Source organism: Phyllobates terribilis, unplaced genomic scaffold, assembly GCF_046119375.1.
Source record: "Phyllobates terribilis strain yellow unplaced genomic scaffold, ASM4611937v1 Scaffold_34__1_contigs__length_13252353, whole genome shotgun sequence".
NCBI classification, from domain to species: Eukaryota; Metazoa; Chordata; class Amphibia; order Anura; family Dendrobatidae; genus Phyllobates; species Phyllobates terribilis.
The window spans coordinates 6,146,920-6,169,377 of NW_027362794.1; the positions used below are offsets into that span (position 1 = coordinate 6,146,920).

Genomic DNA, 22,458 nt, shown 5'->3' on the forward strand with positions numbered 1-22,458 from the left:
GCGGGCCAGAGGACGAGGACGCGGTCCAAAAAGGACGAGGTATGAAGGACGCGAGCCAGAAAAGAACGCGGGCCAAAAAGGACCAGGTATGTAGGACGTGGTCCAAAGAGGACCAGGTATGGAGGACGCGGGCCAGAGGACGAGGAATGGAGGACGCGGGCCAAAAGGACGAGGTATGAAGGACGCGGGACATGGGACCTGGTTTGGAGGACGTGGGCCAAAAGAACGAGGTAAAGAGGATGCTGGCCAGAGGATGAGGATGCGGGCCAGAGAACGAGGTATGGAGGACGCTGGCCAAAAGGATGCTGTCCTGGGGACCAGGTATGGAGGACGCGTGCCAGGAGACAAGGTATGGAGGACGCGGGCCAAAAGAATGAGGTAAGGAGGACGCTGGCCAGAGGACGAGGACGTGGGCCAGAGGATGAGGTATGGAGGACGCGGGCCAAAGGACGAGGACGCGGGCCAGAGTACGATGTATGGAGGACGCAGGCCAGAGGACGAGGACCAAAAGCGACGAGGTGTGGAGGACGCAGGCCAAAAGGACGAGGTGTGGAGGACGCGTGCCAAAAGGACCAGGTATGGAGGACGCGGGCCAGAGGACCAGGTATGGCAGACGCGGGCCAAAAGGACCAGGTATGGAGGACGCGAGCCAAAAGGACCAGGTATGGAGGACGCGGGCCAAAAGGACCAGGTATGGAGGACGCGGGCCAGAGGACCAGGTATGGAGGACGTGGGCCAGAGGACGAGGACGCGGGCCAAAAAGGACAAGGTATGAAGGACGCGGGCCTGTAAAGGGCGCTGGCCAGAAAAGGACGCGGGCCCGGAGGACGAGGACCAAAAGGAACGAGGTATGGAGGACACGGGCCAGAGGACGAGGTATGGAGGACGCGGGCAAAAAAGGACGAGGACGCGGGCCAAAAAGGACGAGGACGCGGGCCAGAAAAGGACGCGGGCCAGAAAAGGACGCGGGCCAAAAAGGACCAGGTATGGAGGACGCGGGCCAGAGGACGAGGACGCGGGCCAGAGGATGAGGACTCGGGCCAAAGGACGAGGACACGGGCCAAAGGACGAGGTATGGAGGACGCGGGTAAAAGGACGAGGGAGGTATGGAGGACGCGGGACAGGGGACCAGGTATGGAGGACGCGGGCCAAAAGAACGAGGTAAGGAGGACGCGGGGCAGAGGACGAGGTTGCGGGCCAGAGAACGAGGTATGGAGGATGCGGGCCAAAAGGACGCCGGCTAGGGGACCAGGTATGGAGGACGCGGGCCAGGGGACCAGGTATGGAGGACGCGGGCCAAAAGAACGAGGTAAGGAGGACACGGGCCTGAGGACGAGGACGCGGGCCAGAGGACGAGGTATGAAGGACGCGGTCCAAAAGGGACGAGGTATGGAGGACGCGGGCCAAAAGGAGAAGGTGTGGAGGACGCGGGCCAAAAGGACAAGGTGTGGAGGACGCGGGCCAAAAGGACCAGGTGTGGAGGATGCGGGCCAAAAGGACCAGGTACGGGGGACATGGGCCAAAAGGACCAGGTACGGGGGACATGGGCCAAAAGGACCAGGTACGGGGGACATGGGCCAAAAGGACCAGGTATGGAGGACACGGGCCAAAGGACCAGGTATGGAGGACGCGGGCCAAAGTACGAGGATGCGGGCCAGAGTACGAGGACGCGGACCAAAAAGGACGAGGTATGAAGTACGCGGGCCAGAAAAGAATGCGGGCCAAAAAGGACCAGGTATGGAGGACGCGGGCCAAAGAGGACCAGGTATGGAGGACGTGGGCCAGAGGACGAGGAATGGAGGACGCGGGCCAAAAGGACGAGGTATGAAGGACCCGGGACAGGGGACCTGGTATTGAGGACGCGGGCCAAAAGAATGAGGTAAGGAGGACGCTGGCCAGAGGACTAGGATGCGGGCCAGAGAACGAGGTATGGAGGACGCGGGCCAAAAGGACGCCGTCCAGGGGACCAGGTATGGAGGACGCGCGCCAGTAGACCAGGTATGGAGTGGAAGACGCGGGCAAAAAGAACGAGGTAAGGAGGACGCCAGCCAGAGGACGAGGATGTGGGCCAGAGGACGAGGTATGGAGGACGCGGGCCAAAAGGGACGAGGTATGGAGGACGCGGTCCAAAAGGACGAGGTATGGAGGACGCAGGCGAAAAAGGACGAGGACGCGGGCCAAAAAGGACGAGGGCGCGGGCCAAAGAGGACGAGGGCGCGGGCCAAAAAGGACGAGGACGCGGGCCAAAAAGGATGAGGACGCGGGCCAAAAGGACGAGGACGCGGGCCAAAAAGGACGAGGACGCGGGCCAAAAAGGACGAGGACGCGGGCCAAAAAGGACGAGGACGCAAGCCAAAAAGGACGAGGATGCGGGCCAGAGAGGACGCGAGCCAGAGAGGACGAGGACGCAGGCCAGAGAGGACGCGGGCCAGAGAGGACGAGGACGGAGGCCAGAGAGGACGCGGGCCAGAGAGGACGTGGGCCAAAGAGGACGCGGGCCAGAGAGGACGAGGACGCGGTCCAAAAAGGACGAGGACGCGGGCCAAAAAGGACGAGGATGCGTGCCAAAAAGGACGAGGACGCGGGCGAGAGCCAGAGAGGACGAGGACGCAGGCCAGAGAGGACGCGGGCCAGAGAGGACGCGGGCCAGAGAGGACGCGCGCCAGAGAGGACGAGGACGCGGGCCAAAAAGGACGAGGACGCGGGCCAAAAAGGACGAGGACGCGGGCCAAAAAGGACGAGGACGCGGGCCAGAGAGGACGAGGACGCAGGCCAGAGAGGACGCGGGCCAGAGAGGATGCAGGCCAGAGAGAACGCGGGCCAGAGAGGACGCAGGCAAGAGAGGACGAGGACGCGGGCCAAAAAGGACGAGGACGCGGGCCAAAAGGACAAGGTATGGAGGACGCAGGCGAAAGAGGACGAGGACGCGGGCCAAAAAGGACAAGGAAGCGGGCCAAAAAGGACGAGGACGCGGGCCAAAAAGGACGAGGACGCGGGCCAAAAAGGACGAGGACGCGGGCCAAAAAGGACGAGGGCGCGGGCCAAAAAGGACGAGGACGCGGGCCAAAAAGGACGCGGGCCAAAAAGGACAAGGACGCAAGCCAAAAAGGACGAGGATGCGGGCCAGAGAGGACGCGGGCCAGAGAGGACGAGGAAGCAGGCCAGAGAGGACGCGGGCCAGAGAGGATGAGGACGGAGGCCAGAGAGGACGCGCGCCAGAGAGGACGTGGGCCAAAGAGGACGCGGGCCAGAGAGGACGAGGACGCGGGCCAAAAAGGACGAGGACGCGGGCCAAAAAGGATGAGGACGCGGGCCAGAGAGGACGAGGACGCGGGCCAGAGAGGACGCGGGCCAGAGAGGACGCGGGCCAAATAGGACGCGGGCCAGAGAGGACGAGGACGCGGGCCAAAAAGGACGAGGACGCGGGCCAGAGAGGACGAGGACGCAGGCCAGAGAGGACGCGGGCCAGAGAGGATGCGGGCCAGAGAGGACGCGGGCCAGAGAGGACGCGGGCCAGAGAGGACGAGGACGCGGGCCAAAAAGGACGAGGACGCGGGCCAAAAGGACAAGGTATGGAGGACGCAGGCGAAAGAGGACGAGGACGCGGGCCAAAAAGGACAAGGAAGCGGGCCAAAAAGGACGAGGACGCGGGCCAAAAAGGACGAGGACGCGGGCCAAAAAGGATGAGGACGCGGGCCAAAAAGGACGAGGGCGCGGGCCAGAAAGGACGAGGACGCAAGCCAAAAAGGACGAGGATGCGGGCCAGAGAGGACGCGGGCCAGAGAGGACGAGGAAGCAGGCCAGAGAGGACGCGGGCCAGAGAGGATGAGGACGGAGGCCAGAGAGGACGCGCGCCAGAGAGGACGTGGGCCAAAGAGGACGCGGGCCAGAGAGGACGAGGACGCGGGCCAAAAAGGACGAGGACGCGGGCCAAAAAGGATGAGGACGCGGGCCAGAAAGGACGAGGACGCGGGCCAGAGAGGACGCGGGCCAGAGAGGACGCGCGCCAGAGAGGACGCGCGCCAGAGAGGATGAGGACGCGGGCCAAAAAGGACGAGGACACGGGCCAAAAAGGACGAGGATGCGGGCCAAAAAGGACGAGGACGCGGGCCAAAAAGGACGAGGACGCGGGCCAGAGAGGACGAGGACGCAGGCCAGAGAATATGCGGGCCAGAGAGGATGTGGGCCAGAGAGGACGCGGGCCAGAGAGGACGAGGACGCGGGCCAGAGAGGACGCGGGCCATAGAGGACGAGGACGCGGGCCAGAGAGGATGAGGGCCAGAGAGGACGAGAACGTGGGCCAGAGAGGACAAGGCCGCGAGCCAGAAAAGGACGAGGCTGCGGGCCAGAAAAGGAGGAGGCCCGGAGGCCACGAGCCAGAAAAGGATGAGGCCTGGAGGACACAAGGACTCCCTCAAGGGCGGACTAGGAGGGCAACAACGATGTCAAGGAGGACTAGGATGGATGAGGAGGAGGCTAAGGATTGACGAGGACGACTCATAATAGGTGTACAATCATGATGCAAATATCATTAGAAAACCGCTATGTCATACTTCTGGACCCAAAACAATGAGTAGAGAAATCGTAATGCCTAAAAGTTTCAGATTCCTTCCATAAAACATGGCATGAAAACCTTGGCCAATTTTATTTGCTAGTGATGCAACTTCACTTAGCTTATTAAAAAGTTCTTTCATAAAGTTGATTCATTTTTCATTCATTCTATCATGTACGGTATAGAGACCAATTTCCTTTTAATCCAACTAAAAGATTTGGTGCAGAAAACATAATGCGCGGAGGTGAGGAACAGGCAGGATGTTTATACCATCCTTCAATTAGAAGAAACCTATTAGAGGGTATTTAGACCAGAACGGTTTGCCATTTCGTACTTACAGTTAAAGGCTCTCCTTGTAGTGCTTGTAGTACAAAGTTACTGACAACTCTTCCATCATTCATGTGCATACGTGGCCCAAATGTATTAAATGTCCGAGCCACTCTGACCTCCACACCTGCCTGCCAACAAGAAAAGCAGTTTAGAGACCACATTTTCTTCCAGTAAAAATTAGACTTTTGTTTGTAAAAACATTCTACACAAATAAGCATGTATTTTTCTCCCATAGCTTGTATCGCTTTACAAGGTTGTTTTCATTACGAGTTTTGGAAGGTACCACTAACCAGCCTACTGGCTTCTTACTTGCCAGGGGGCGTTCCTGAATGAACGACGAAACTGACCAGCAACATGGCCGCACAGTTGGCCCAAACTGTCCACTGTTGTCAGCAGAGCTAGCTTTGCCTCTGCAGCATTGTGTAAGTGCAGGGACAATGAGCCTGGCTGGATCCAGCCATCTGGCTAGCTTCAGAGCAGCGCTTGCAAGCTCTATAGCATAAAGCATACAAGAGCTGCAGTACTTGCCCAGGAACCTAGCCACCTCTGATAGAATACTGCCCTTTGTTAGTTTGCAGAGGTAGCCGGTAGCCTATGGAATTAAGAAGCCCTCTGTTCTTATGAATGTTGACGAGCTGCTTGCTTCTATGTGCAGTTTGAAATTGTACCCATTTATAAAAAGAAAACCCATGTAAATGTTTCCAATAAGTTGTGATTAGCTTTCCTTGAGAGGGCACAGCATGTATTATATGACATAATGTTATCAATGCAGCATTTCCTATAGCAAGGACACACATTCACAAAACCATTTGTCGAAGACCTCAGGTCTATAATGAATTGCTCTGGCATGGTTAATTGATTCTGTAATTTGTGACTCGTATAAACACATTCTATTTTACATAATGAAACACCCTTTGAAATTTTTGGTTGGAAATAAAACATAATTAGCAATAATATAACAACTTCAAGCCCACTGCTGTGAAGATCAAGCCATTATTATATCAAGATGAGACTGGCAGCAGAAGAGTGGACTGGCCACCCCAGAACTCATTGTCACTTAAAGTTATGGCAGAAACCCAACTTCAAAGACTGAACTTTGTGGTTTTCACAAAAAGATAGCAGAATTAAGTCACAGCCTCGTAGGAAAAAAAGCAGATGAGTAGTAGATGCTAAGAAGTCACAGCACCACTAGAAGGCTATCTGAGTGGTTCCCTACGTTGACCCAGTCTATATAGAACACCTATAACATAGTAACTGAAACATTTCCCACTTTTTTAGGCAATTACCGAGTGAAGCAACCTTGAGCAATCAGCTTTAAAACTTAGGGGAGGGAGGGGGTAATTGCAGTGTGTATGTTCATTTCAACTGTAGCACCCAAATGAAGGATTGCAGCTTTTATTGCCCTCTGTCTTGCCAGGTCTTGCATAGGGCCCTAGCGGCTTAGCTGATCGTTATCAAGATGGGACCCTCATTTAATTCTCCAACGGTGTATTTTGGGGTTTTGTTTTGTTTTTACCATTTCTACCATTCTTAATGTACAGAACATTTATATTGCTTGTGTGCCACAGACATTTTAATATTGTAAGACTAAATTGACCCATTTCAGATGGAGCATGCTGTAAAGATAGTAGATTTAATACAAAAGAGCACTCTATTACATGGGTAGTGGAAAAATCAATTACTCCATCACATACAAGATTAGCTACTTATCAAGGGACTTAAAACTGCGCAAATTACACAACGTGCAATAGTTTTGAAACTTGGGCAAATCACACCATCAGCAAAAAAAAACAATCCCTCAGCAAATAAAGTCTCCCTAATGTAATTAGAGCACAGGAAATACATAGGGCTTAAAGATATAGAGGTCAGAATAAGGGCGTCTGCAAGGCCTCATTAAGAGTTTTTGTCAGACCCCATTATTCGGACCATGATGTCCTCCAGTTTTACATATTTGCTTGGGAGACAAACGATTTTTTTTTTTTAGACATTACTGTATAACCGACTAATGCTATCCATAATTTCCACGGACCCACAGACTTGTATGAGCGATTTTGATTCATGACATGGGTCAAAAATTTGGGGTGGGGGGGAGGGGTGTTATTGTAGGTTGTAAGACGTCTTCCAGATTACACTGAATATTAGTAACACGACCAACCTGTTTCATATAAGCATAGCACATGGTCTCTGCTACTCGCTTTCCCTCATCATAACAAGCTCGGGGCCAATAGGATTCACATGTCCCCAGTAGTCTTCATTTTGAGGGTGTACTTCTGGATCTGATGATTAACATAGGAGGAGATTGAGGAAAAAGCATAAAGTGAATGTAATAAAAAAATAAGTAGAATACAGACTATGGGCTTTACAAGGAACCATTATATCAAAACAACAAACAATAAAAAGGCCAAAGATTACAAGAGCCGACATGACATCATTTATCACAGTCTGGACTTTTTATCTTTTGCTCTGCAGCTTGACACCTGAGATAATGGTGGTAAAGATAATGAGACGCAGGAACAATGTTGAAAGCGATTTCAAGTGTAAAGGCCCCGTCACACATAACGAGATCGCTAGCGAGATCGTTGATACATCACGGTTTTTGTGACACAATAGCGATCTTGGTAGCGATCTCGTTATGTCTGACAGGTAGCAACGATCAGGCCCCTGCTGTGAGATCGCTGATCGTTACAAAGCTTCCTGGACCATCCCTGGGTCGTCGCGCTCCCGCTGTGCAGTGTGCATCGCTGTATTTGACACCTTATCAACGACCTCGTTAGCGATTCAGAACTGAGACACGTAGGCGTGCATTAATTGGACTTTTCCGCGCCCCTGAAGTGGAGGAACCCCAAAACAGTAAGCGTGAAAATAAAAAAAATAAAGTGGTTTAATGCGTAATTCCAGCGGGGATAATGGGTTCCTATGGGAGAAAGTGCGGCCGCAGGTGTGTAAAAAATTGACATGTTGATTCTTTTTACGCCCGCGCTTTCTCCCATAAAAGTGCAGCGTATATTTACGCAGTGTCTGTACGGCAAAGTGAATTTCACATTCACTTTGCCGGCAGACACAGGGGCACATGGAGCATTTTTAAAAAGCGTGCGCAAAAAAGTGGTCAAAAATGTACGTAATTTTACGAAAAGTAATTTTATGCACGCGTTTGTGACACAGTACAGTCCCTATCAAGGTGTGGATCGTTGAAATAGCTGCTGTGTGAAAGCGTCCCAACGACCGCCGACATCGTTAGTTAGATCGCTGGGGCGGCCGAAATCGTTGGGAAGTTCTGCATGTTTGACATCTCCCCAGCGATCACGAAACGACTCTCCAGCGATCCCAAAACCGTGACGTAATAACGATCTCGCTAGCGATCTCGTTATGTGTGACGGGGCCTTTACCCTCTTTAGCAATATTCTAAAATACACAAATGTAATGTCACAATTACCTCCATAGACCTCTGAAGTAGATGCCAGTAGTAGCCGAGCTCCAACACGCTTCGCTAATCCTGAAAAGACATGAATAAACTCCATGAAATTACCGGTATATATAGATAGATTGGCCTCATCCTCTGATTCACTGAAAACAATCTGCGCTAAAGCCGTATTTAGACGGAGAGAATTCTGCTCAAATCGAGCACGAATAGATAAAACAAGTTCAATGGCCTGTGGAAATCAGCCTTTTACAGAACAAGAACATCAATCTAAACTGCGTGAGGAAGAACGATTGTTCATGTGCACACTATATGGGGACAGAACGATCACATTGTTAGCGCACAACCCCCATTTAGATCACAGATATGAACCCTCTAGGATTACTATTTTGTGAATATTTTTTGCGGCATTACTCAATGAACAAGAGTTTTGCAATATATAAAATACATTTATTTAATTTATTTTAATTCTACATTATGTTATATAATATATATTTTACATACACATACTTTTTATCTGTATGTTTTTGCTCTAATCATTGGACTTTGGGTCAGGCTACTCCCTCACATGAGAGACACCTGTTTTTCATGTATCTTTGTCCTATTTTTATTCTTATCAATAAAATATCTATTTTATAAAGGTATTCCTACTGTGACATGGTCCTTTCCACCCTCCTGCATTAGGATATTTGGAAGGCTATTCTTTTAGCTCTATTTGTTTCAGTGACGTGGCATTCTTGGTAACCAAACTATTGATGGATTCAAAGTAAACTTGCCAGATTACAGACAACATTCAGTGTTATTCACTGTTTTAGGTAACTCTAATCCCTAAATATTCCCGCAGCAGCCTATACCACTCCCATGTGTCTTACTGTCTATATATATTTTTGCCTGAAATTCACTTACTATAATTTATAATAGTAATTTGTAAGCGTTGATGAACGATATTAAGGTGATTAAAACTATGGATGAGTGAATCCCTGTGTAACAGACAGCTGTCCAGCCAACACCTGAAGTGAATGGAGCGGAGGGCAAGCATGCGAATCGGCAGGTGTTGGCCAGGTTTTATTTCCTGCTCTGTACACAATCACAACCAACATGTACCAGTGCTACTGTCACAGCCAACAAAGTACTTTGGTTCTGGGTAAAAGCAAAAATCTCAACAAGGCAAAAATATCACGTGATCTGTAAGGTGAACAGTCTTTTTGGTCAATAGAAGAGTCAAGAAGGATGCTAAACAGATAACCAAAACACAAGAACCCAAGGAGAAGGAATTTGTTAAGAAACTTGATGCCGCTCACGCTGATGCCATGAAACTTAAGGAAGAATGTGACTTCTTGCTTCCTCAAAGAGAAAAAGGTAGTTGTGGAAGCATGGGAACATTAGACAAAAAGCTGGCCAAGGTCGAGGAAAGAAGATTTAGGAGAGAATTATAGGCAGAGAAGTGAAGAAAAATGGAAACTGAGCAAGTTCAGCAGTCAACAGCATCGGCTGAACTTTGCTGTCGTAGTAGCAACTGCAGAGACAACGGCGACAACATAAATATGCATGAATCTATTACAGTAAAAGGTAATTGAAAAATACCGCCATCTCAGGACAAAGGTAATCGGTATCACTATTAGTTGAAGTATGATAATCATAATAGAATTCTAAAACACACAAGGTGTTAGTCTCCAGAACCATTACACTCTACAAATCAGCTAAGGTAATCTAGAGGTGTTAAGGATCCAAACTGAGCTATTATAAAGTTGGCAACACATGCAAATATAATCCGGACCTGAAATATGGGAAAAAAAACTCTGCGAATATAGATAATGTATAATCATTTTTATGCCATATACCCTTAAAAGGATATCATGGAAATGTTTATAAGTATATTGAAGGATTTACATCAGTGATGTCAAACTCAAACACCGGGCCAAAATAAAAAAAACTTGGAGAATGTTGCCGGCCAACCAGTACAGTATAATGGGCCCCACAGTCCTCCATACGGTATAATGACATAGGGGTGGTGGTTCTGGTGTAGCGGGACAAATATAAAATCACCCTGCAAGCCAGATTTGGCCCACAGGCCAGAGTTTGACACGTATGATTTACGTAAACACAGAAGAATACAATTTGAGATCAAATAAATAAGAGGATGAAGTCCAAATAAGCCCAGTTGGGGTAGTGACGTGTTGTGTGACAAAAACATGACGGAGGACAAGATCCCGGAAACTTCCTCCAGATAATCTCGAAAGATGATTCAGAGTGAAGAAAAAGAAAGGACTTCAACCACCTTTACTGCAATCTCTTTAAGTCCTCACACGTCACTACCCCAACTGGGCTTATTTGGACTTCGTCCTCTTATTTATTTGATCTCAAATTGTATTCTTCTGTGTGTTTATGTAAAACATACGTGTCAAACTCTGGCCTGTGGGCCAAATCTGGCTTGCAGGGTGATTATACATGGCCCGTGACACCAGAACCACCACCCCTGTGGGGCCATTATACTGTATGGATGATTGTGTGGGGCCCATTATACTGTATACTGGCTGGCCTGCAACTTTCTCCAAGTATTTTTTATTTTGGCCCTCTGTTTGAGTTTGACATCGCTGATGGAAATCATTCAATATACTTATAAACATTAGACTGATATCCTTTTAAGGGTATATGGTATAAAAATGATTATACATTATATTGGCATAAGTATTTTCCTATATTTAGGTCCAGATTATATTTGCATGGGTTGCTAACTTTATAATACATCAGTTTGGATCCTTGATACCTATATTATCTTAGCTAATTTGGGGAGTGTAATTGGAATTGGTTCTGGAGATGGTAACACTCAGCTCGTGTGTTTTAGAATTCTATTGTGATTGTCATGCTTCATCTAATAGGGATACCGATTACCATTGTCCTGAGATAGTGATATTTTTCAATTATCTATAATTGCCTTCTTCAATTACCTTTACTGTAATATTTATGCATTTAGGGACTCAAATATTTTGCCTTGTGTTCTTGCAAGCACATTTTTATTCTAACCATTGCTTACAATTTTTTTTCTGGTTACTTGCATAGAAATATAACGCATCTTGTAACATATTGAGATCTGATGGTCTTTTGGGTAAATCTGGTATTACGCCATCTTTTCATACAAAAATGTACAAAAAAATGCGATGTGTATAACTAGATTAAAGTTGCGCATCCGTACGCTCCCCTTCTGGGTGCGATGCACAAGATCAGACTGTTCGCTCTACTTTGCGTGCGCGGTACGCGCCTCTAACAAGATGCACCATATAAATTGATGCCATTTACCTCACGCGCATGCGTGAATGTCAATAAGTGACTGGAACGCAAATTGGTCAATGTGCACATGTGCGGTAGCACATTTCCTTTTGATATGTGAATATGTTGCGGTCTGGAGCATGCGCAATTGTATCCCCAATATGGTTGCTCTCGGTAAAGTCGAACAGCCATTTATCTTTCTTTGATGGTCTGTTCATTTAAACAAATTCATTCAGCTGATACAGACCCGTGAGGAAGCCACAGTTTGTTTGGCGACACGCGTTGGGCATCTCTGCCCTGCAGCTCTCTTCCAACCATTTTCTAATCGAGGATCTTGCTATATCATGGCATTCAAAGGTTTGCGATATTTTCCTTTTGACACAATTATGTGTCTTGCAATTATCTCCAACAGTTCTGTTAGTTCTTTTGTGGCACTTATTTGATGCTTACTGTGCATGTCATTTTTATCATCACTTTACTAATTGGCAGAGTAGGTATTATTTTAGTTCATCTATTACTTTGACAAGTTTAGGCGGCCAATTTATTTCTGTTGGTACTTTTGTCAACATATACTATCCACAATTTGTATGGATAGTCTATAATTAATCATACTATGTTCTAAATGTTTACACCTTGACCATCGAGTCTTTCATATATTTCTAGGCATAGATTGTTGACAACACATGAAAATGTCCTCAGTGCTGTACTGTTCTACTATTATCAATCTTTTAGACTCTTTATGGTTGGCGGTTTGAGATGCATGGGCTATTTAGGCTTATTTTAGGTTAACAGTGTTTTCATGTAATTTTTGACTAAGTGTTTTTAATTGTTTGCTGAATGGTTCAATAAAATATTTTCTATTTTTGGTGATCCCTGTATCCATAGCATGTTTCTTTCTGGTTTCTGGTAAATTGGCAATTCATCACATGCTGCAGGCTCATCCCGAGTACTAGGTGGTGCCTTCTTTAAAATGTGTTTCACATGTTTGTTAAATTGTGTCTGGTGTCAACAGGTCCAAATATAAATTTATAAAGTTGCCTGGAATCAACTGGATAAAACAAAGGTTTTCGGCTTGAATGGAGTTTCAACTGAGCTAGGACCACTTAAAAAGGAGTGTCTAGTTGAATTTTACACCAACCAGCTGGCACAATGCCATCCAAGAGATGATTACAAGGAATTGTTAACACTGGCACTCCTGTTCCTTGGTTCACTGGCAAACCCAGACATACACATCAACACTCCAGGAGCCTACCATCATGCTTGATGGATGGCCAAAGTGATATTCAGAGCGTATATCTTCATGATTCGTCACCAATTTCATTTAATTTTGACAGAGTTAAAAAGTCTCCGTCAATTTTGCACTTTTACTGCCTGCTTATACTTGAAGGCTGGTACCGCTGTCAGATCCCAGCCACATCTCCGTGAAATGACTTGACATTACTCCAAGAACTTGTAGCATACAAAGGAATCAACCAACCTGTTGCTGAGGCAGCAATAAAAACTTTCCACAGATACCTGTGGCACCTCACTGAGATTATGGTGGGTCTGGCTTTTTCTAACCGTTAGGTTCTAACTGCAGAAAAGGTTGAGATGGTTCTGGCGGTATAGCTATTGGGCTTAATTATGATTATTAATGAGTTGGGGGCGCCACTGGCGTAGGATGGTAGGGTGCCAACCTCCACGTAGGTAGGGATTAAGTTAGTTAGGGACAAAAAGAGGGATATTGCCCATTGGTCCTTTTTCCTTCTTTCCTCCTGTTTGTATGTGCTCAGGTCCTTTATGTCTCGCACTACCAAAAGGAACTGGCTACTCAATTATTATTGGGTTATGTGTTTAATATATTTTCCCCTTCTTCCTCTTTCATCTCATGCTCTTGTGGTGACATTAAAATACCAGTGACTATCACCTCTCTTCATTTAATGGATTTATTGTCTAATCAGAGGTATTGCCTCTGCTAGTATTTGTCCCTTTCGGTCAAGCATAAAAACAAGATTAATGTAATTTTTGACTCTGTACATGCTGAGAAAGGGCATGTGGAGCTCCTTTATAGAGTTTACATAAGGGTCCCACAAGGTGCCCCGCATAGGTTACGGGGGAATGCATATGTCCGCAGGGACTGCCTATCTCCCTGGCAATAGGGGTTGTTCTAGAGCTATGGACCTGAGCGCTTTTGTTTGGGCCCATTGCCGCACACCTGGGTGTGACAAGCACTCTTTGGAGCACATTCCATTTAGATTCCCTTTCTCTTTCCCAGGTCTATTTAAACTGGGGATATGTGGTATAGGGTTAGAAATTAAGCGAGTCCTGTCCCTGGCCCTTGGTGTATGTGTACAATTTAAGTATCATAACCATGAAAGAGGGTTATTTATTTTGGGAAGACTCTAACACTACAAATTGCTGCTTTATGGGTTAAATAAATATGTTACCTTTATATTTTCTCCTATCCAACAAGCATCTTTCAACATATCTTTTACATTGATCCTTATCTAGTTAGTATTAAAATAAGATGGTCACTGAAGTGTACCATTAGATGCTGTTCGTTGCATGACCATTATTGTATCTGAGCAGGACCTTTCTGGGTAAATTTTCCTGCTTTGAGTATAGGTGGGGTAACCAGTTATACATGTGAAAGGTCATGTGAACACCTGATGTTGTTGGGTGTGATAACTGGAGAAAAGGAGTGTATGAGTGGATCACTCTTTTATTGTGTATATGTTAAGTCTGTGAGCACTTGCACCTTATTTTATAAGTCTTTGATTAAAAGTTAAATTTTAATTGATACACAGCTATTTCAGTGAGATGGTTCTGGCTCTGCAGAAGGAAGGCAACGATGTCTGCTCAACTCGCGTGCAGCCTGCCGAAGACCTTGTGTCACACAAGAAGCTTCAACACTTCATGTCGTCCAACACAAAAAAACCTGTTTGTTGCACTGGAAATAAACCAAGATTTTCTTCATCAAGATCCTTGTCTATGGCACACTAATGCAAGTTACATTGATGCATCCTCAAGTCGCTGGATGGAAAATCATGAATGATGCCGCTGAAAGCTCCATTGCCAGGGGCGTACATAGGAATCATGGGGCCCCATAGCAAAAGCTCTGATTGGAACCCCCCCCCCCCCCCAAAAAAAAAAAATAATAAATAATTGTCGGGGTCACCAAAGATCAGATCTCACAACTTTCCATCCTTTACATAGTAATTTTCCTCCTGCTCGAGTCCTAGATCTCTTTCATTGCCCCATAAAGTGTGATGCCAATAAAAGGGCCCCCCAAACACAGTATGATACCCCCATGGTGAATTCCTCCACATGCACAGCATAATGACCCTACTGTACCCCACCTCAACTTCCAGGGAAAAGTATGCTGACCCTAACACAGTATGATCATCCCCCAACTGTGAGCCCCTACAGCTAAAGATGATGGTACATAATAAGGGAGGGTGTTAAACATAATAAAAGAGGAAACTATATAACTAAGGATGGCGCTATACATAATAAGTGAGTACACTATATACTAAGGGACTGTGCTATACATAATAAGGCTACATTCCTGTATCCGTGTGCAGTGTCGGTGTGCTGCCCTGTTTTACCGACGCATTAAGCATGTCCTATTCTAATCCTCAATATCGGATCAGAACAGGACATTCCCTGACCCTCACAGATCTCATTCTCAGATCCGTGATTTTCATGGATGTGTGAATGGATCTATAAAACTGTACGAGTCAGTGGACCATCCGATAAAAAAATCTGGCAGCACAAGGACATTTCACACAAATGTGAGAATGCAGCCTAAAGCCCCCATCTCACATAGCGAGATCGCTAGCGAGATCGCCGCTGTGTCACAGTTTTGGTGACGCAACAGCGACCTCACTAGCGATGTCGCTATGTGTGACACTTTGCAGTGATCAGGCCCCTGCTGTGAGGTCGCTGATCGCTGCAAAGTGTCCTGGACCATTTTTCTGTGTGTGACCAGCGGGAGCAGCGATCAGGCTGGTAACCATGATAAACATCGGGTTACTAGGGGCACACGCGTTCCAGCGCCACCATATTGCTCTGTCCCAGCGCCACCCTATTGCTCTGTCCCAGCGCCTCCATATTGCTCTGTCCCAGCGCCACCATATTGCTCTGTCCCAGCGCCTCCATATTGCTCTGTCCCAGCGCCACCATATTGCTCTGTCCCAGCGCCTCCATATTGCTCTGTCCCTGCGCCACCATATTGATCTGTCCCAGCGCCACCATATTGCTCTGTCCCAGCGCCACCATATTGCTCTGTCCCTGCGCCACCATATTGCTCTGTCCCAGCGCCTCCATATTGCTCTGTCCCAGCGCCTCCATATTGCTCTGTCCCAGCGCCTCCATATTGCTCTGTCCCAGCGCCTCCATATTGCTCTGTCCCTGCGCCACCATATTGCTCTGTCCCAGCGCCTCCATATTGCTCTGTCCCAGCGCCTCCATATTGCTCTGTCCCAGCGCCTCCATATTGCTCTGTCCCAGCGCCTCCATATTGCTCTGTCCCAGCGCCTCCATATTGCTCTGTCCCTGCGCCACCATATTGCTCTGTCCCAGCGCCTCCATATTGCTCTGTCCCAGCGCCTCCATATTGCTCTGTCCCAGCGCCTCCATATTGCTCTGTCCCAGTGACGCGCCCCCTGGGACATATTCCTTTTTGAGGGGAATACCCGGCACCGGATCAGATGGGGGGTTGTAGTCTCCGAGCGGCTGTGACCCGGCCCCGTGCCCAGGGCGTCAAGCTCAGTGTTATGTGGCAGCTTTACAGATGTTACTAAAGTTCTTTTGTGTCGACTACGCCACCCGTTGTGATGCGGTCACTGTGGCCGCCGCTGCAGCAGGGTCCGCTGAGGCTGATGGTGGATGCGCAGCTTGGTGGGATAACCCCCAACGGGAGGGGTATAGCCTCAGAGGGGACAGGCGCAGAGGATGGGGGTTGTGGTGGTGCGGTGCAGCCGGCAATGAAGACAGACTCGGGTTGTGCAGTTAAGGGAGTTTACTTACTGCTGATGTTTCGGTCACTCCAGCTGCTAGTGACCACCCGAGCCGTGCTGCGTCCACCAGGTCCTGGATCCAGCCAACCCCCAAACAAGTCCGGAGCGTGGCCCTGAGCTCTCCCTCTGTCCTTTCTTCAGCCGTCCCCACCAGTGATTCACCTAGGTCCAGCTCCCTCGGGCCTTCTTTTGGGACACCCTTGGCCCTGGGTTCCCTGACCCTGCATGTGGTGTGCCTTCGGGGTGAATGTGGTGGGTGACCGTGACAGACACTGCCCACGGTCTCCGGTCTCTGGCTGGGGATTGTTTTTACCCCCACCAGCTTGGGTTCCGGTACCCTGATGCTGACTCCTCACCCGGTGCTCTAATTTGGGTTCTTGGGTCCCTTCAGTCTTCCCCCTCTGGGTCTTTCTCTGCTCCACTCTCTCTCTCTCCAGGGCTGCTGTTTCCTGCTCTCTGCATCAGACTTGTCCTCTGCAGCTGACTGACTCTCTGCGTCTGACTGACTCTCTGCGTCTGACCCTGATTCTAAGTTGGTGCCCTCCTTATATATCCCTCTATGTGTGAGCTCAGGTGACCAGCACCCAATGAGCTCCTATCACTACCCAGACTTCTCCCCCTATCTGCCCCTACACTACATGGGATGTACCACCCCCCTCCCACTCCAGCCAGGAACAGGCTCGGTTGTACCTGCACATTTCTAAGTGGGAGTACCGTCGGCCTGCTCCTCTGGAATGGGATGTATGTAGTGCATGCAGTCTATCTGAGCTCAGTTCCACACTCCATCCTTACCCGGGAGTGGAATATCACACCTCTGGGTTGAGGTGCAATACCCCTGTAGCAGCCGAATCCTCAGGGTGCTACATTCCCCCCTGGTAAATCACAGCACGTCCTCGGGCTGTAAAGACATAAAACACCAAAACATACAAATTTTTCATATAAACATATAAAACATATAAAACATTATATATATAACATATCTTATCAGATAAAACTTTCTCGTAGACTTCTCTTGTCTCTGGTTCCTCCTCCGGACACTGTGCAACGTGTGTCCGGGAAAAGTGCGACAGTCTCTTAGAAAATCTGGTTTTCTATAAAACCGGTAGGGGGCGCTTTAGGACGCGCAACTATATACAGGGAAGTTGGAAGTTGGCCGCTCTCAGTCCTCGGCCAGTTAGAGGAAAGGGAATGGCTGCTCACAGTCCTCAGCCTGTAGGATGAAGGGGTTAACGGGTAAAACAGTTCACTGGTCCCAACGGGGACTATTTTAGCAGCAGCAACAGTTCCAGTTTCAGTTCCTTTATACCCCGATTGGGTAACTATTTACATCACTTCTCGGCCGCACTCAACGGCGTCTTCCTCCTGCTCTTTCTTGATATGGTGTTGCTTCAGACCCGTCCGGGTCCTCTGGCTCCTCCTCTCCGTACCGCAACTCCTCCTCCGTCAAGCGGTGTACGTGGAGGGCGTAAGGTCCTTTGGCACACTTGTGCCGGGTGAAAGTGACTTCGTCTCCGACGTAGAGGTCACGGCCTTTGTGACCTTCCGGCAGGTGGGACTCGACGTCTCTGCGGGTCACAAAAACGTCACCGCGGTTGTTACGGTCCCGAATAAAGCCCCACCCATGCTGCGGGTTGAACTTTATCACTGTCCCGATGGTGCGGGGACAATGCGCTGCACGGGGGTTCCTCCTAGTCCGGCTCTTCTGCTCCGCGCTCCGGATTTGGGCCTGTTGTTCTCTGGCCCGCCTCTCCTCCCGTTCTCTCGTAAACTCTGCTAGCTGCTGACGACAACACTCAGTCCGCTCAGCGGCGACTGCCCGAGTTTCCTGAGTGAACCCCATTAGATCTTCTCCGGTGGGGTCCCACTCAAACTGTGCGTCTTCCAAAGGAGGCGAGACCCGAGTCACGGGCTTCGGAGCCGGGATCAGGGGCTCACACAAGGGCCCTCGTCTCTGTTGCCGCCCCAGCTCATGGTATCCTTCGGGCCAGATGAAGGGCTGCCCGTCCGGCCATGTGAGCTGGCTGAAGAGGTCCTTCCCCAGGTGTGGCACCCTTGGTATTGCGGGCGCGGGCGCGGTGGTGATGGCGCCCGGGTTGCCCAGGCCTTGCGGCCAGGCCTGGGGCACCTGGAAGGTGAAGGGCACCGTTAGGACGGCGGCGCCCTGGGCTACCTGGCCTTGCGGCCAGGCCGGAGGCTCCGCGGAGGTAGGGGGCGCTGTTGGTGATGCGGCGCCCGGGGGTACTAGGCCTTGCGACCAGGCTGGTGGTAATTCCTGTTTTGTCACGCTCCGGGTCGAGGCGCGTGACGTCACAGGGGTCGCGGCGGCGGCTTCCGGTCGGGGCCTAGTCCATGGCGGTGACCTGGCGGCTACGGGCACAGCAGGGGGACTTTCGGGCTCTGCGACGGGGAGCTGGGGCAGGTAAGCGGTGTCACGGCTTGGGGTATAGGCGTCCCCTTTACCTGCCTCCATGCGTTCGGCTCCCTCCTCGGCGCCGTCTCCGGCCTTGGGTCCTCCTGCGCCATCCTCAGAGGCGGTCTGCTTCCTCTTCCAGGGTAGCGTGCTCCGTTGACTGGTCTCTGGTTGCTGGGCCATCTCCCGGCTCCACTCCGCCAGTATCTCGCGCTGTACCCGGGCCATCCTCCTTGCGAGGCCCTCCAGGGCAGTTTGTGCACACTCCCGGTCTCGGGGGAGCTGCGCTAGGATCTCCGCTAGACCTAGCGGGGTTGTGGACTCTAGCAGGCTCCTGACCATCGGGTCGGTGCTGCTCTGCTCGGCTTCCGGCAGGCTCCTGGCCAGCGGGCCGGTGCTGCTCTGCCCTCCTTCCTCGGTCTCTAGCAGACTCCTGGCCAGCGGGCCGGTGCTGTTCTGCTTTCTCTCCATCTCCGGGTGAGCTCCTCCGCTGCTCCTTGTTAGACCTCTTGCCTCCGGGTGCGCTCGCTCCAGACTGCTCCAAGCGACACCCATCTTTGTTCTTCTCTTTCGTCTCCTCCCACTTCGAGGGCGGTCCCGGGGCAACTCGGTGACTGTCAGCTCCAGGGGGAGTTCTTTCACGCTGACAGACACCTCCAGCATCACAGTCTCTGTTGGTGGGGGCGGTTTCCACTTTTGGCGCCATTTTCTGTCCTGGCCCACGATGGGAGGTGGCCTCTTGCCCTCCTTTGGCACGCCCATAATGGCGTCCGCTGCTCTTCCAAGGCGGGAAATCTGCGGTTTTGGCGGGAATCGCTTCCCAGTGGCGGGGAACTCGGCAGATGGCGGGAACAAGCTGGAAATGGCGGACAATCGGCGGGAAACGACTGGTGATGGAGTCCGATGGCGTGGACCCTCCGGAACCGGCGGGAGACTTCTTTCTGAGGTAAACTTGCACTTTTCTTCTGGCACGCAGTACCCGGGTGTTGCGGGCACGTAATCCTGCCGACTACGCCAAAGTTGACGCGCCCCCTGGGACATATTCCTTTTTGAGGGGAATACCCGGCACCGGATCAGATGGGGGGTTGTAGTCTCCGAGCGGCTGTGACCCGGCCCCGTGCCCAGGGCGTCAAGCTCAGTGTTATGTGGCAGCTTTACAGATGTTACTAAAGTTCTTTTGTGTCGACTACGCCACCCGTTGTGATGCGGTCACTGTGGCCGCCGCTGCAGCAGGGTCCGCTGAGGCTGATGGTGGATGCGCAGCTTGGTGGGATAACCCCCAACGGGAGGGGTATAGCCTCAGAGGGGACAGGCGCAGAGGATGGGGGTTGTGGTGGTGCGGTGCAGCCGGCAATGAAGACAGACTCGGGTTGTGCAGTTAAGGGAGTTTACTTACTGCTGATGTTTCGGTCACTCCAGCTGCTAGTGACCACCCGAGCCGTGCTGCGTCCACCAGGTCCTGGATCCAGCCAACCCCCAAACAAGTCCGGAGCGCGGCCCTGAGCTCTCCCTCTGTCCTTTCTTCAGCCGTCCCCACCAGTGATTCACCTAGGTCCAGCTCCCTCGGGCCTTCTTTTGGGACACCCTTGGCCCTGGGTTCCCTGACCCTGCATGTGGTGTGCCTTCGGGGTGAATGTGGTGGGTGACCGTGACAGACACTGCCCACGGTCTCCGGTCTCTGGCTGGGGATTGTTTTTACCCCCACCAGCTTGGGTTCCGGTACCCTGATGCTGACTCCTCACCCGGTGCTCTAATTTGGGTTCTTGGGTCCCTTCAGTCTTCCCCCTCTGGGTCTTTCTCTGCTCCACTCTCTCTCTCTCCAGGGCTGCTGTTTCCTGCTCTCTGCATCAGACTTGTCCTCTGCAGCTGACTGACTCTCTGCGTCTGACTGACTCTCTGCGTCTGACCCTGATTCTAAGTTGGTGCCCTCCTTATATATCCCTCTATGTGTGAGCTCAGGTGACCAGCACCCAATGAGCTCCTATCACTACCCAGACTGCTCCCCCTATCTGCCCCTACACTACATGGGATGTACCACCCCCCTCCCACTCCAGCCAGGAACAGGCTCGGTTGTACCTGCACATTTCTAAGTGGGAGTACCGTCGGCCTGCTCCTCTGGAATGGGATGTATGTAGTGCATGCAGTCTATCTGAGCTCAGTTCCACACTCCATCCTTACCCGGGAGTGGAATATCACACCTCTGGGTTGAGGTGCAATACCCCTGTAGCAGCCGAATCCTCAGGGTGCTACACCAGCGCCTCCATATTGCTCTGTCCCAGCGCCACCATATTGCTCTGTCCCAGCGCCACCATATTGCTCTGTCCCAGCGCCACCATATTGCTCTGTCCCAGCGCCTCCATATTGCTCTGTCCCAGCGCCTCCATATTGCTCTGTCCCAGCGCCTCCATATTGCTCTGTCCCAGCGCCTCCATATTGCTCTGTCCCAGCGCCTCCATATTGCTCTGTCCCAGCGCCTCCATATTGCTCTGTCCCTGCGCCACCATATTGCTCTGTCCCAGCGCCTCCATATTGCTCTGTCCCAGCGCCTCCATATTGCTCTGTCCCTGCGCCACCATATTGCTCTGTCCCAGCGCCTCCATATTGCTCTGTCCCAGCGCCTCCATATTGCTCTGTCCCAGCGCCTCCATATTGCTCTGTCCCAGCGCCTCCATATTGCTCTGTCCCAGCGCCACCATATTGCTCTGTCCCAGCGCCACCATATTGCTCTGTCCCAGCGCCACCATATTGCTCTGTCCCAGCGCCTCCATATTGCTCTGTCCCAGCGCCTCCATATTGCTCTGTCCCAGCGCCTCCATATTGCTCTGTCCCAGCGCCTCCATATTGCTCTGTCCCAGCGCCTCCATATTGCTCTGTCCCAGCGCCTCCATATTGCTCTGTCCCAGCGCCTCCATATTGCTCTGTCCCTGCGCCACCATATTGCTCTGTCCCAGCGCCTCCATATTGCTCTGTCCCAGCGCCTCCATATTGCTCTGTCCCAGCGCCTCCATATTGCTCTGTCCCCCCACCTCCCCTCCCCAGTGTTTCAGTAAAAAAAAAAAAAAAAATACTTACCTCAGCAGCTCAGCTCGCTCCCCTGCAGCATTCTCCTGGCTGCCGGCAGCTTTCTTCCTGACCCAGGCACGCGCTGGATGATGACGTCATGAAGCTGCACGCGCCTGGGTCAGGAAGGAAGCAGAGGACGATCCCTGCAACTCCGCTGCTATTCTTCTCCTGACAGCAGCGGAGCTGCAGGGATCGCTCCCTACGCGCCGCGTGCAGGGAGCAGCTGCACCTTGCGGGCCCCTTAGTGCAGCTCCATGGTGGGGACCCAGCACAGCTGCACCGGCGGCGGTTTGTCCGCCCCTGGACTGCTATGGGGCCCTCTAGGCTCACGGGCCCCCTAGCAGTCGCGTGGTCTGCCGCCATTGGCGGTACGCCACTGTCCATTGCACTCATGAGCACATTCAATTCATCACTGAGC

The 22,458-nt window shown here is 50.8% G+C and overlaps 1 pseudogene; it reads right to left on the bottom strand.

Annotated features, from left to right (window-relative positions):
- Positions 1 to 22,458, bottom strand: part of LOC141180626 (UDP-glucuronic acid decarboxylase 1-like) — a 112,532-nt pseudogene that overhangs the window by 87,481 nt on the left and 2,593 nt on the right.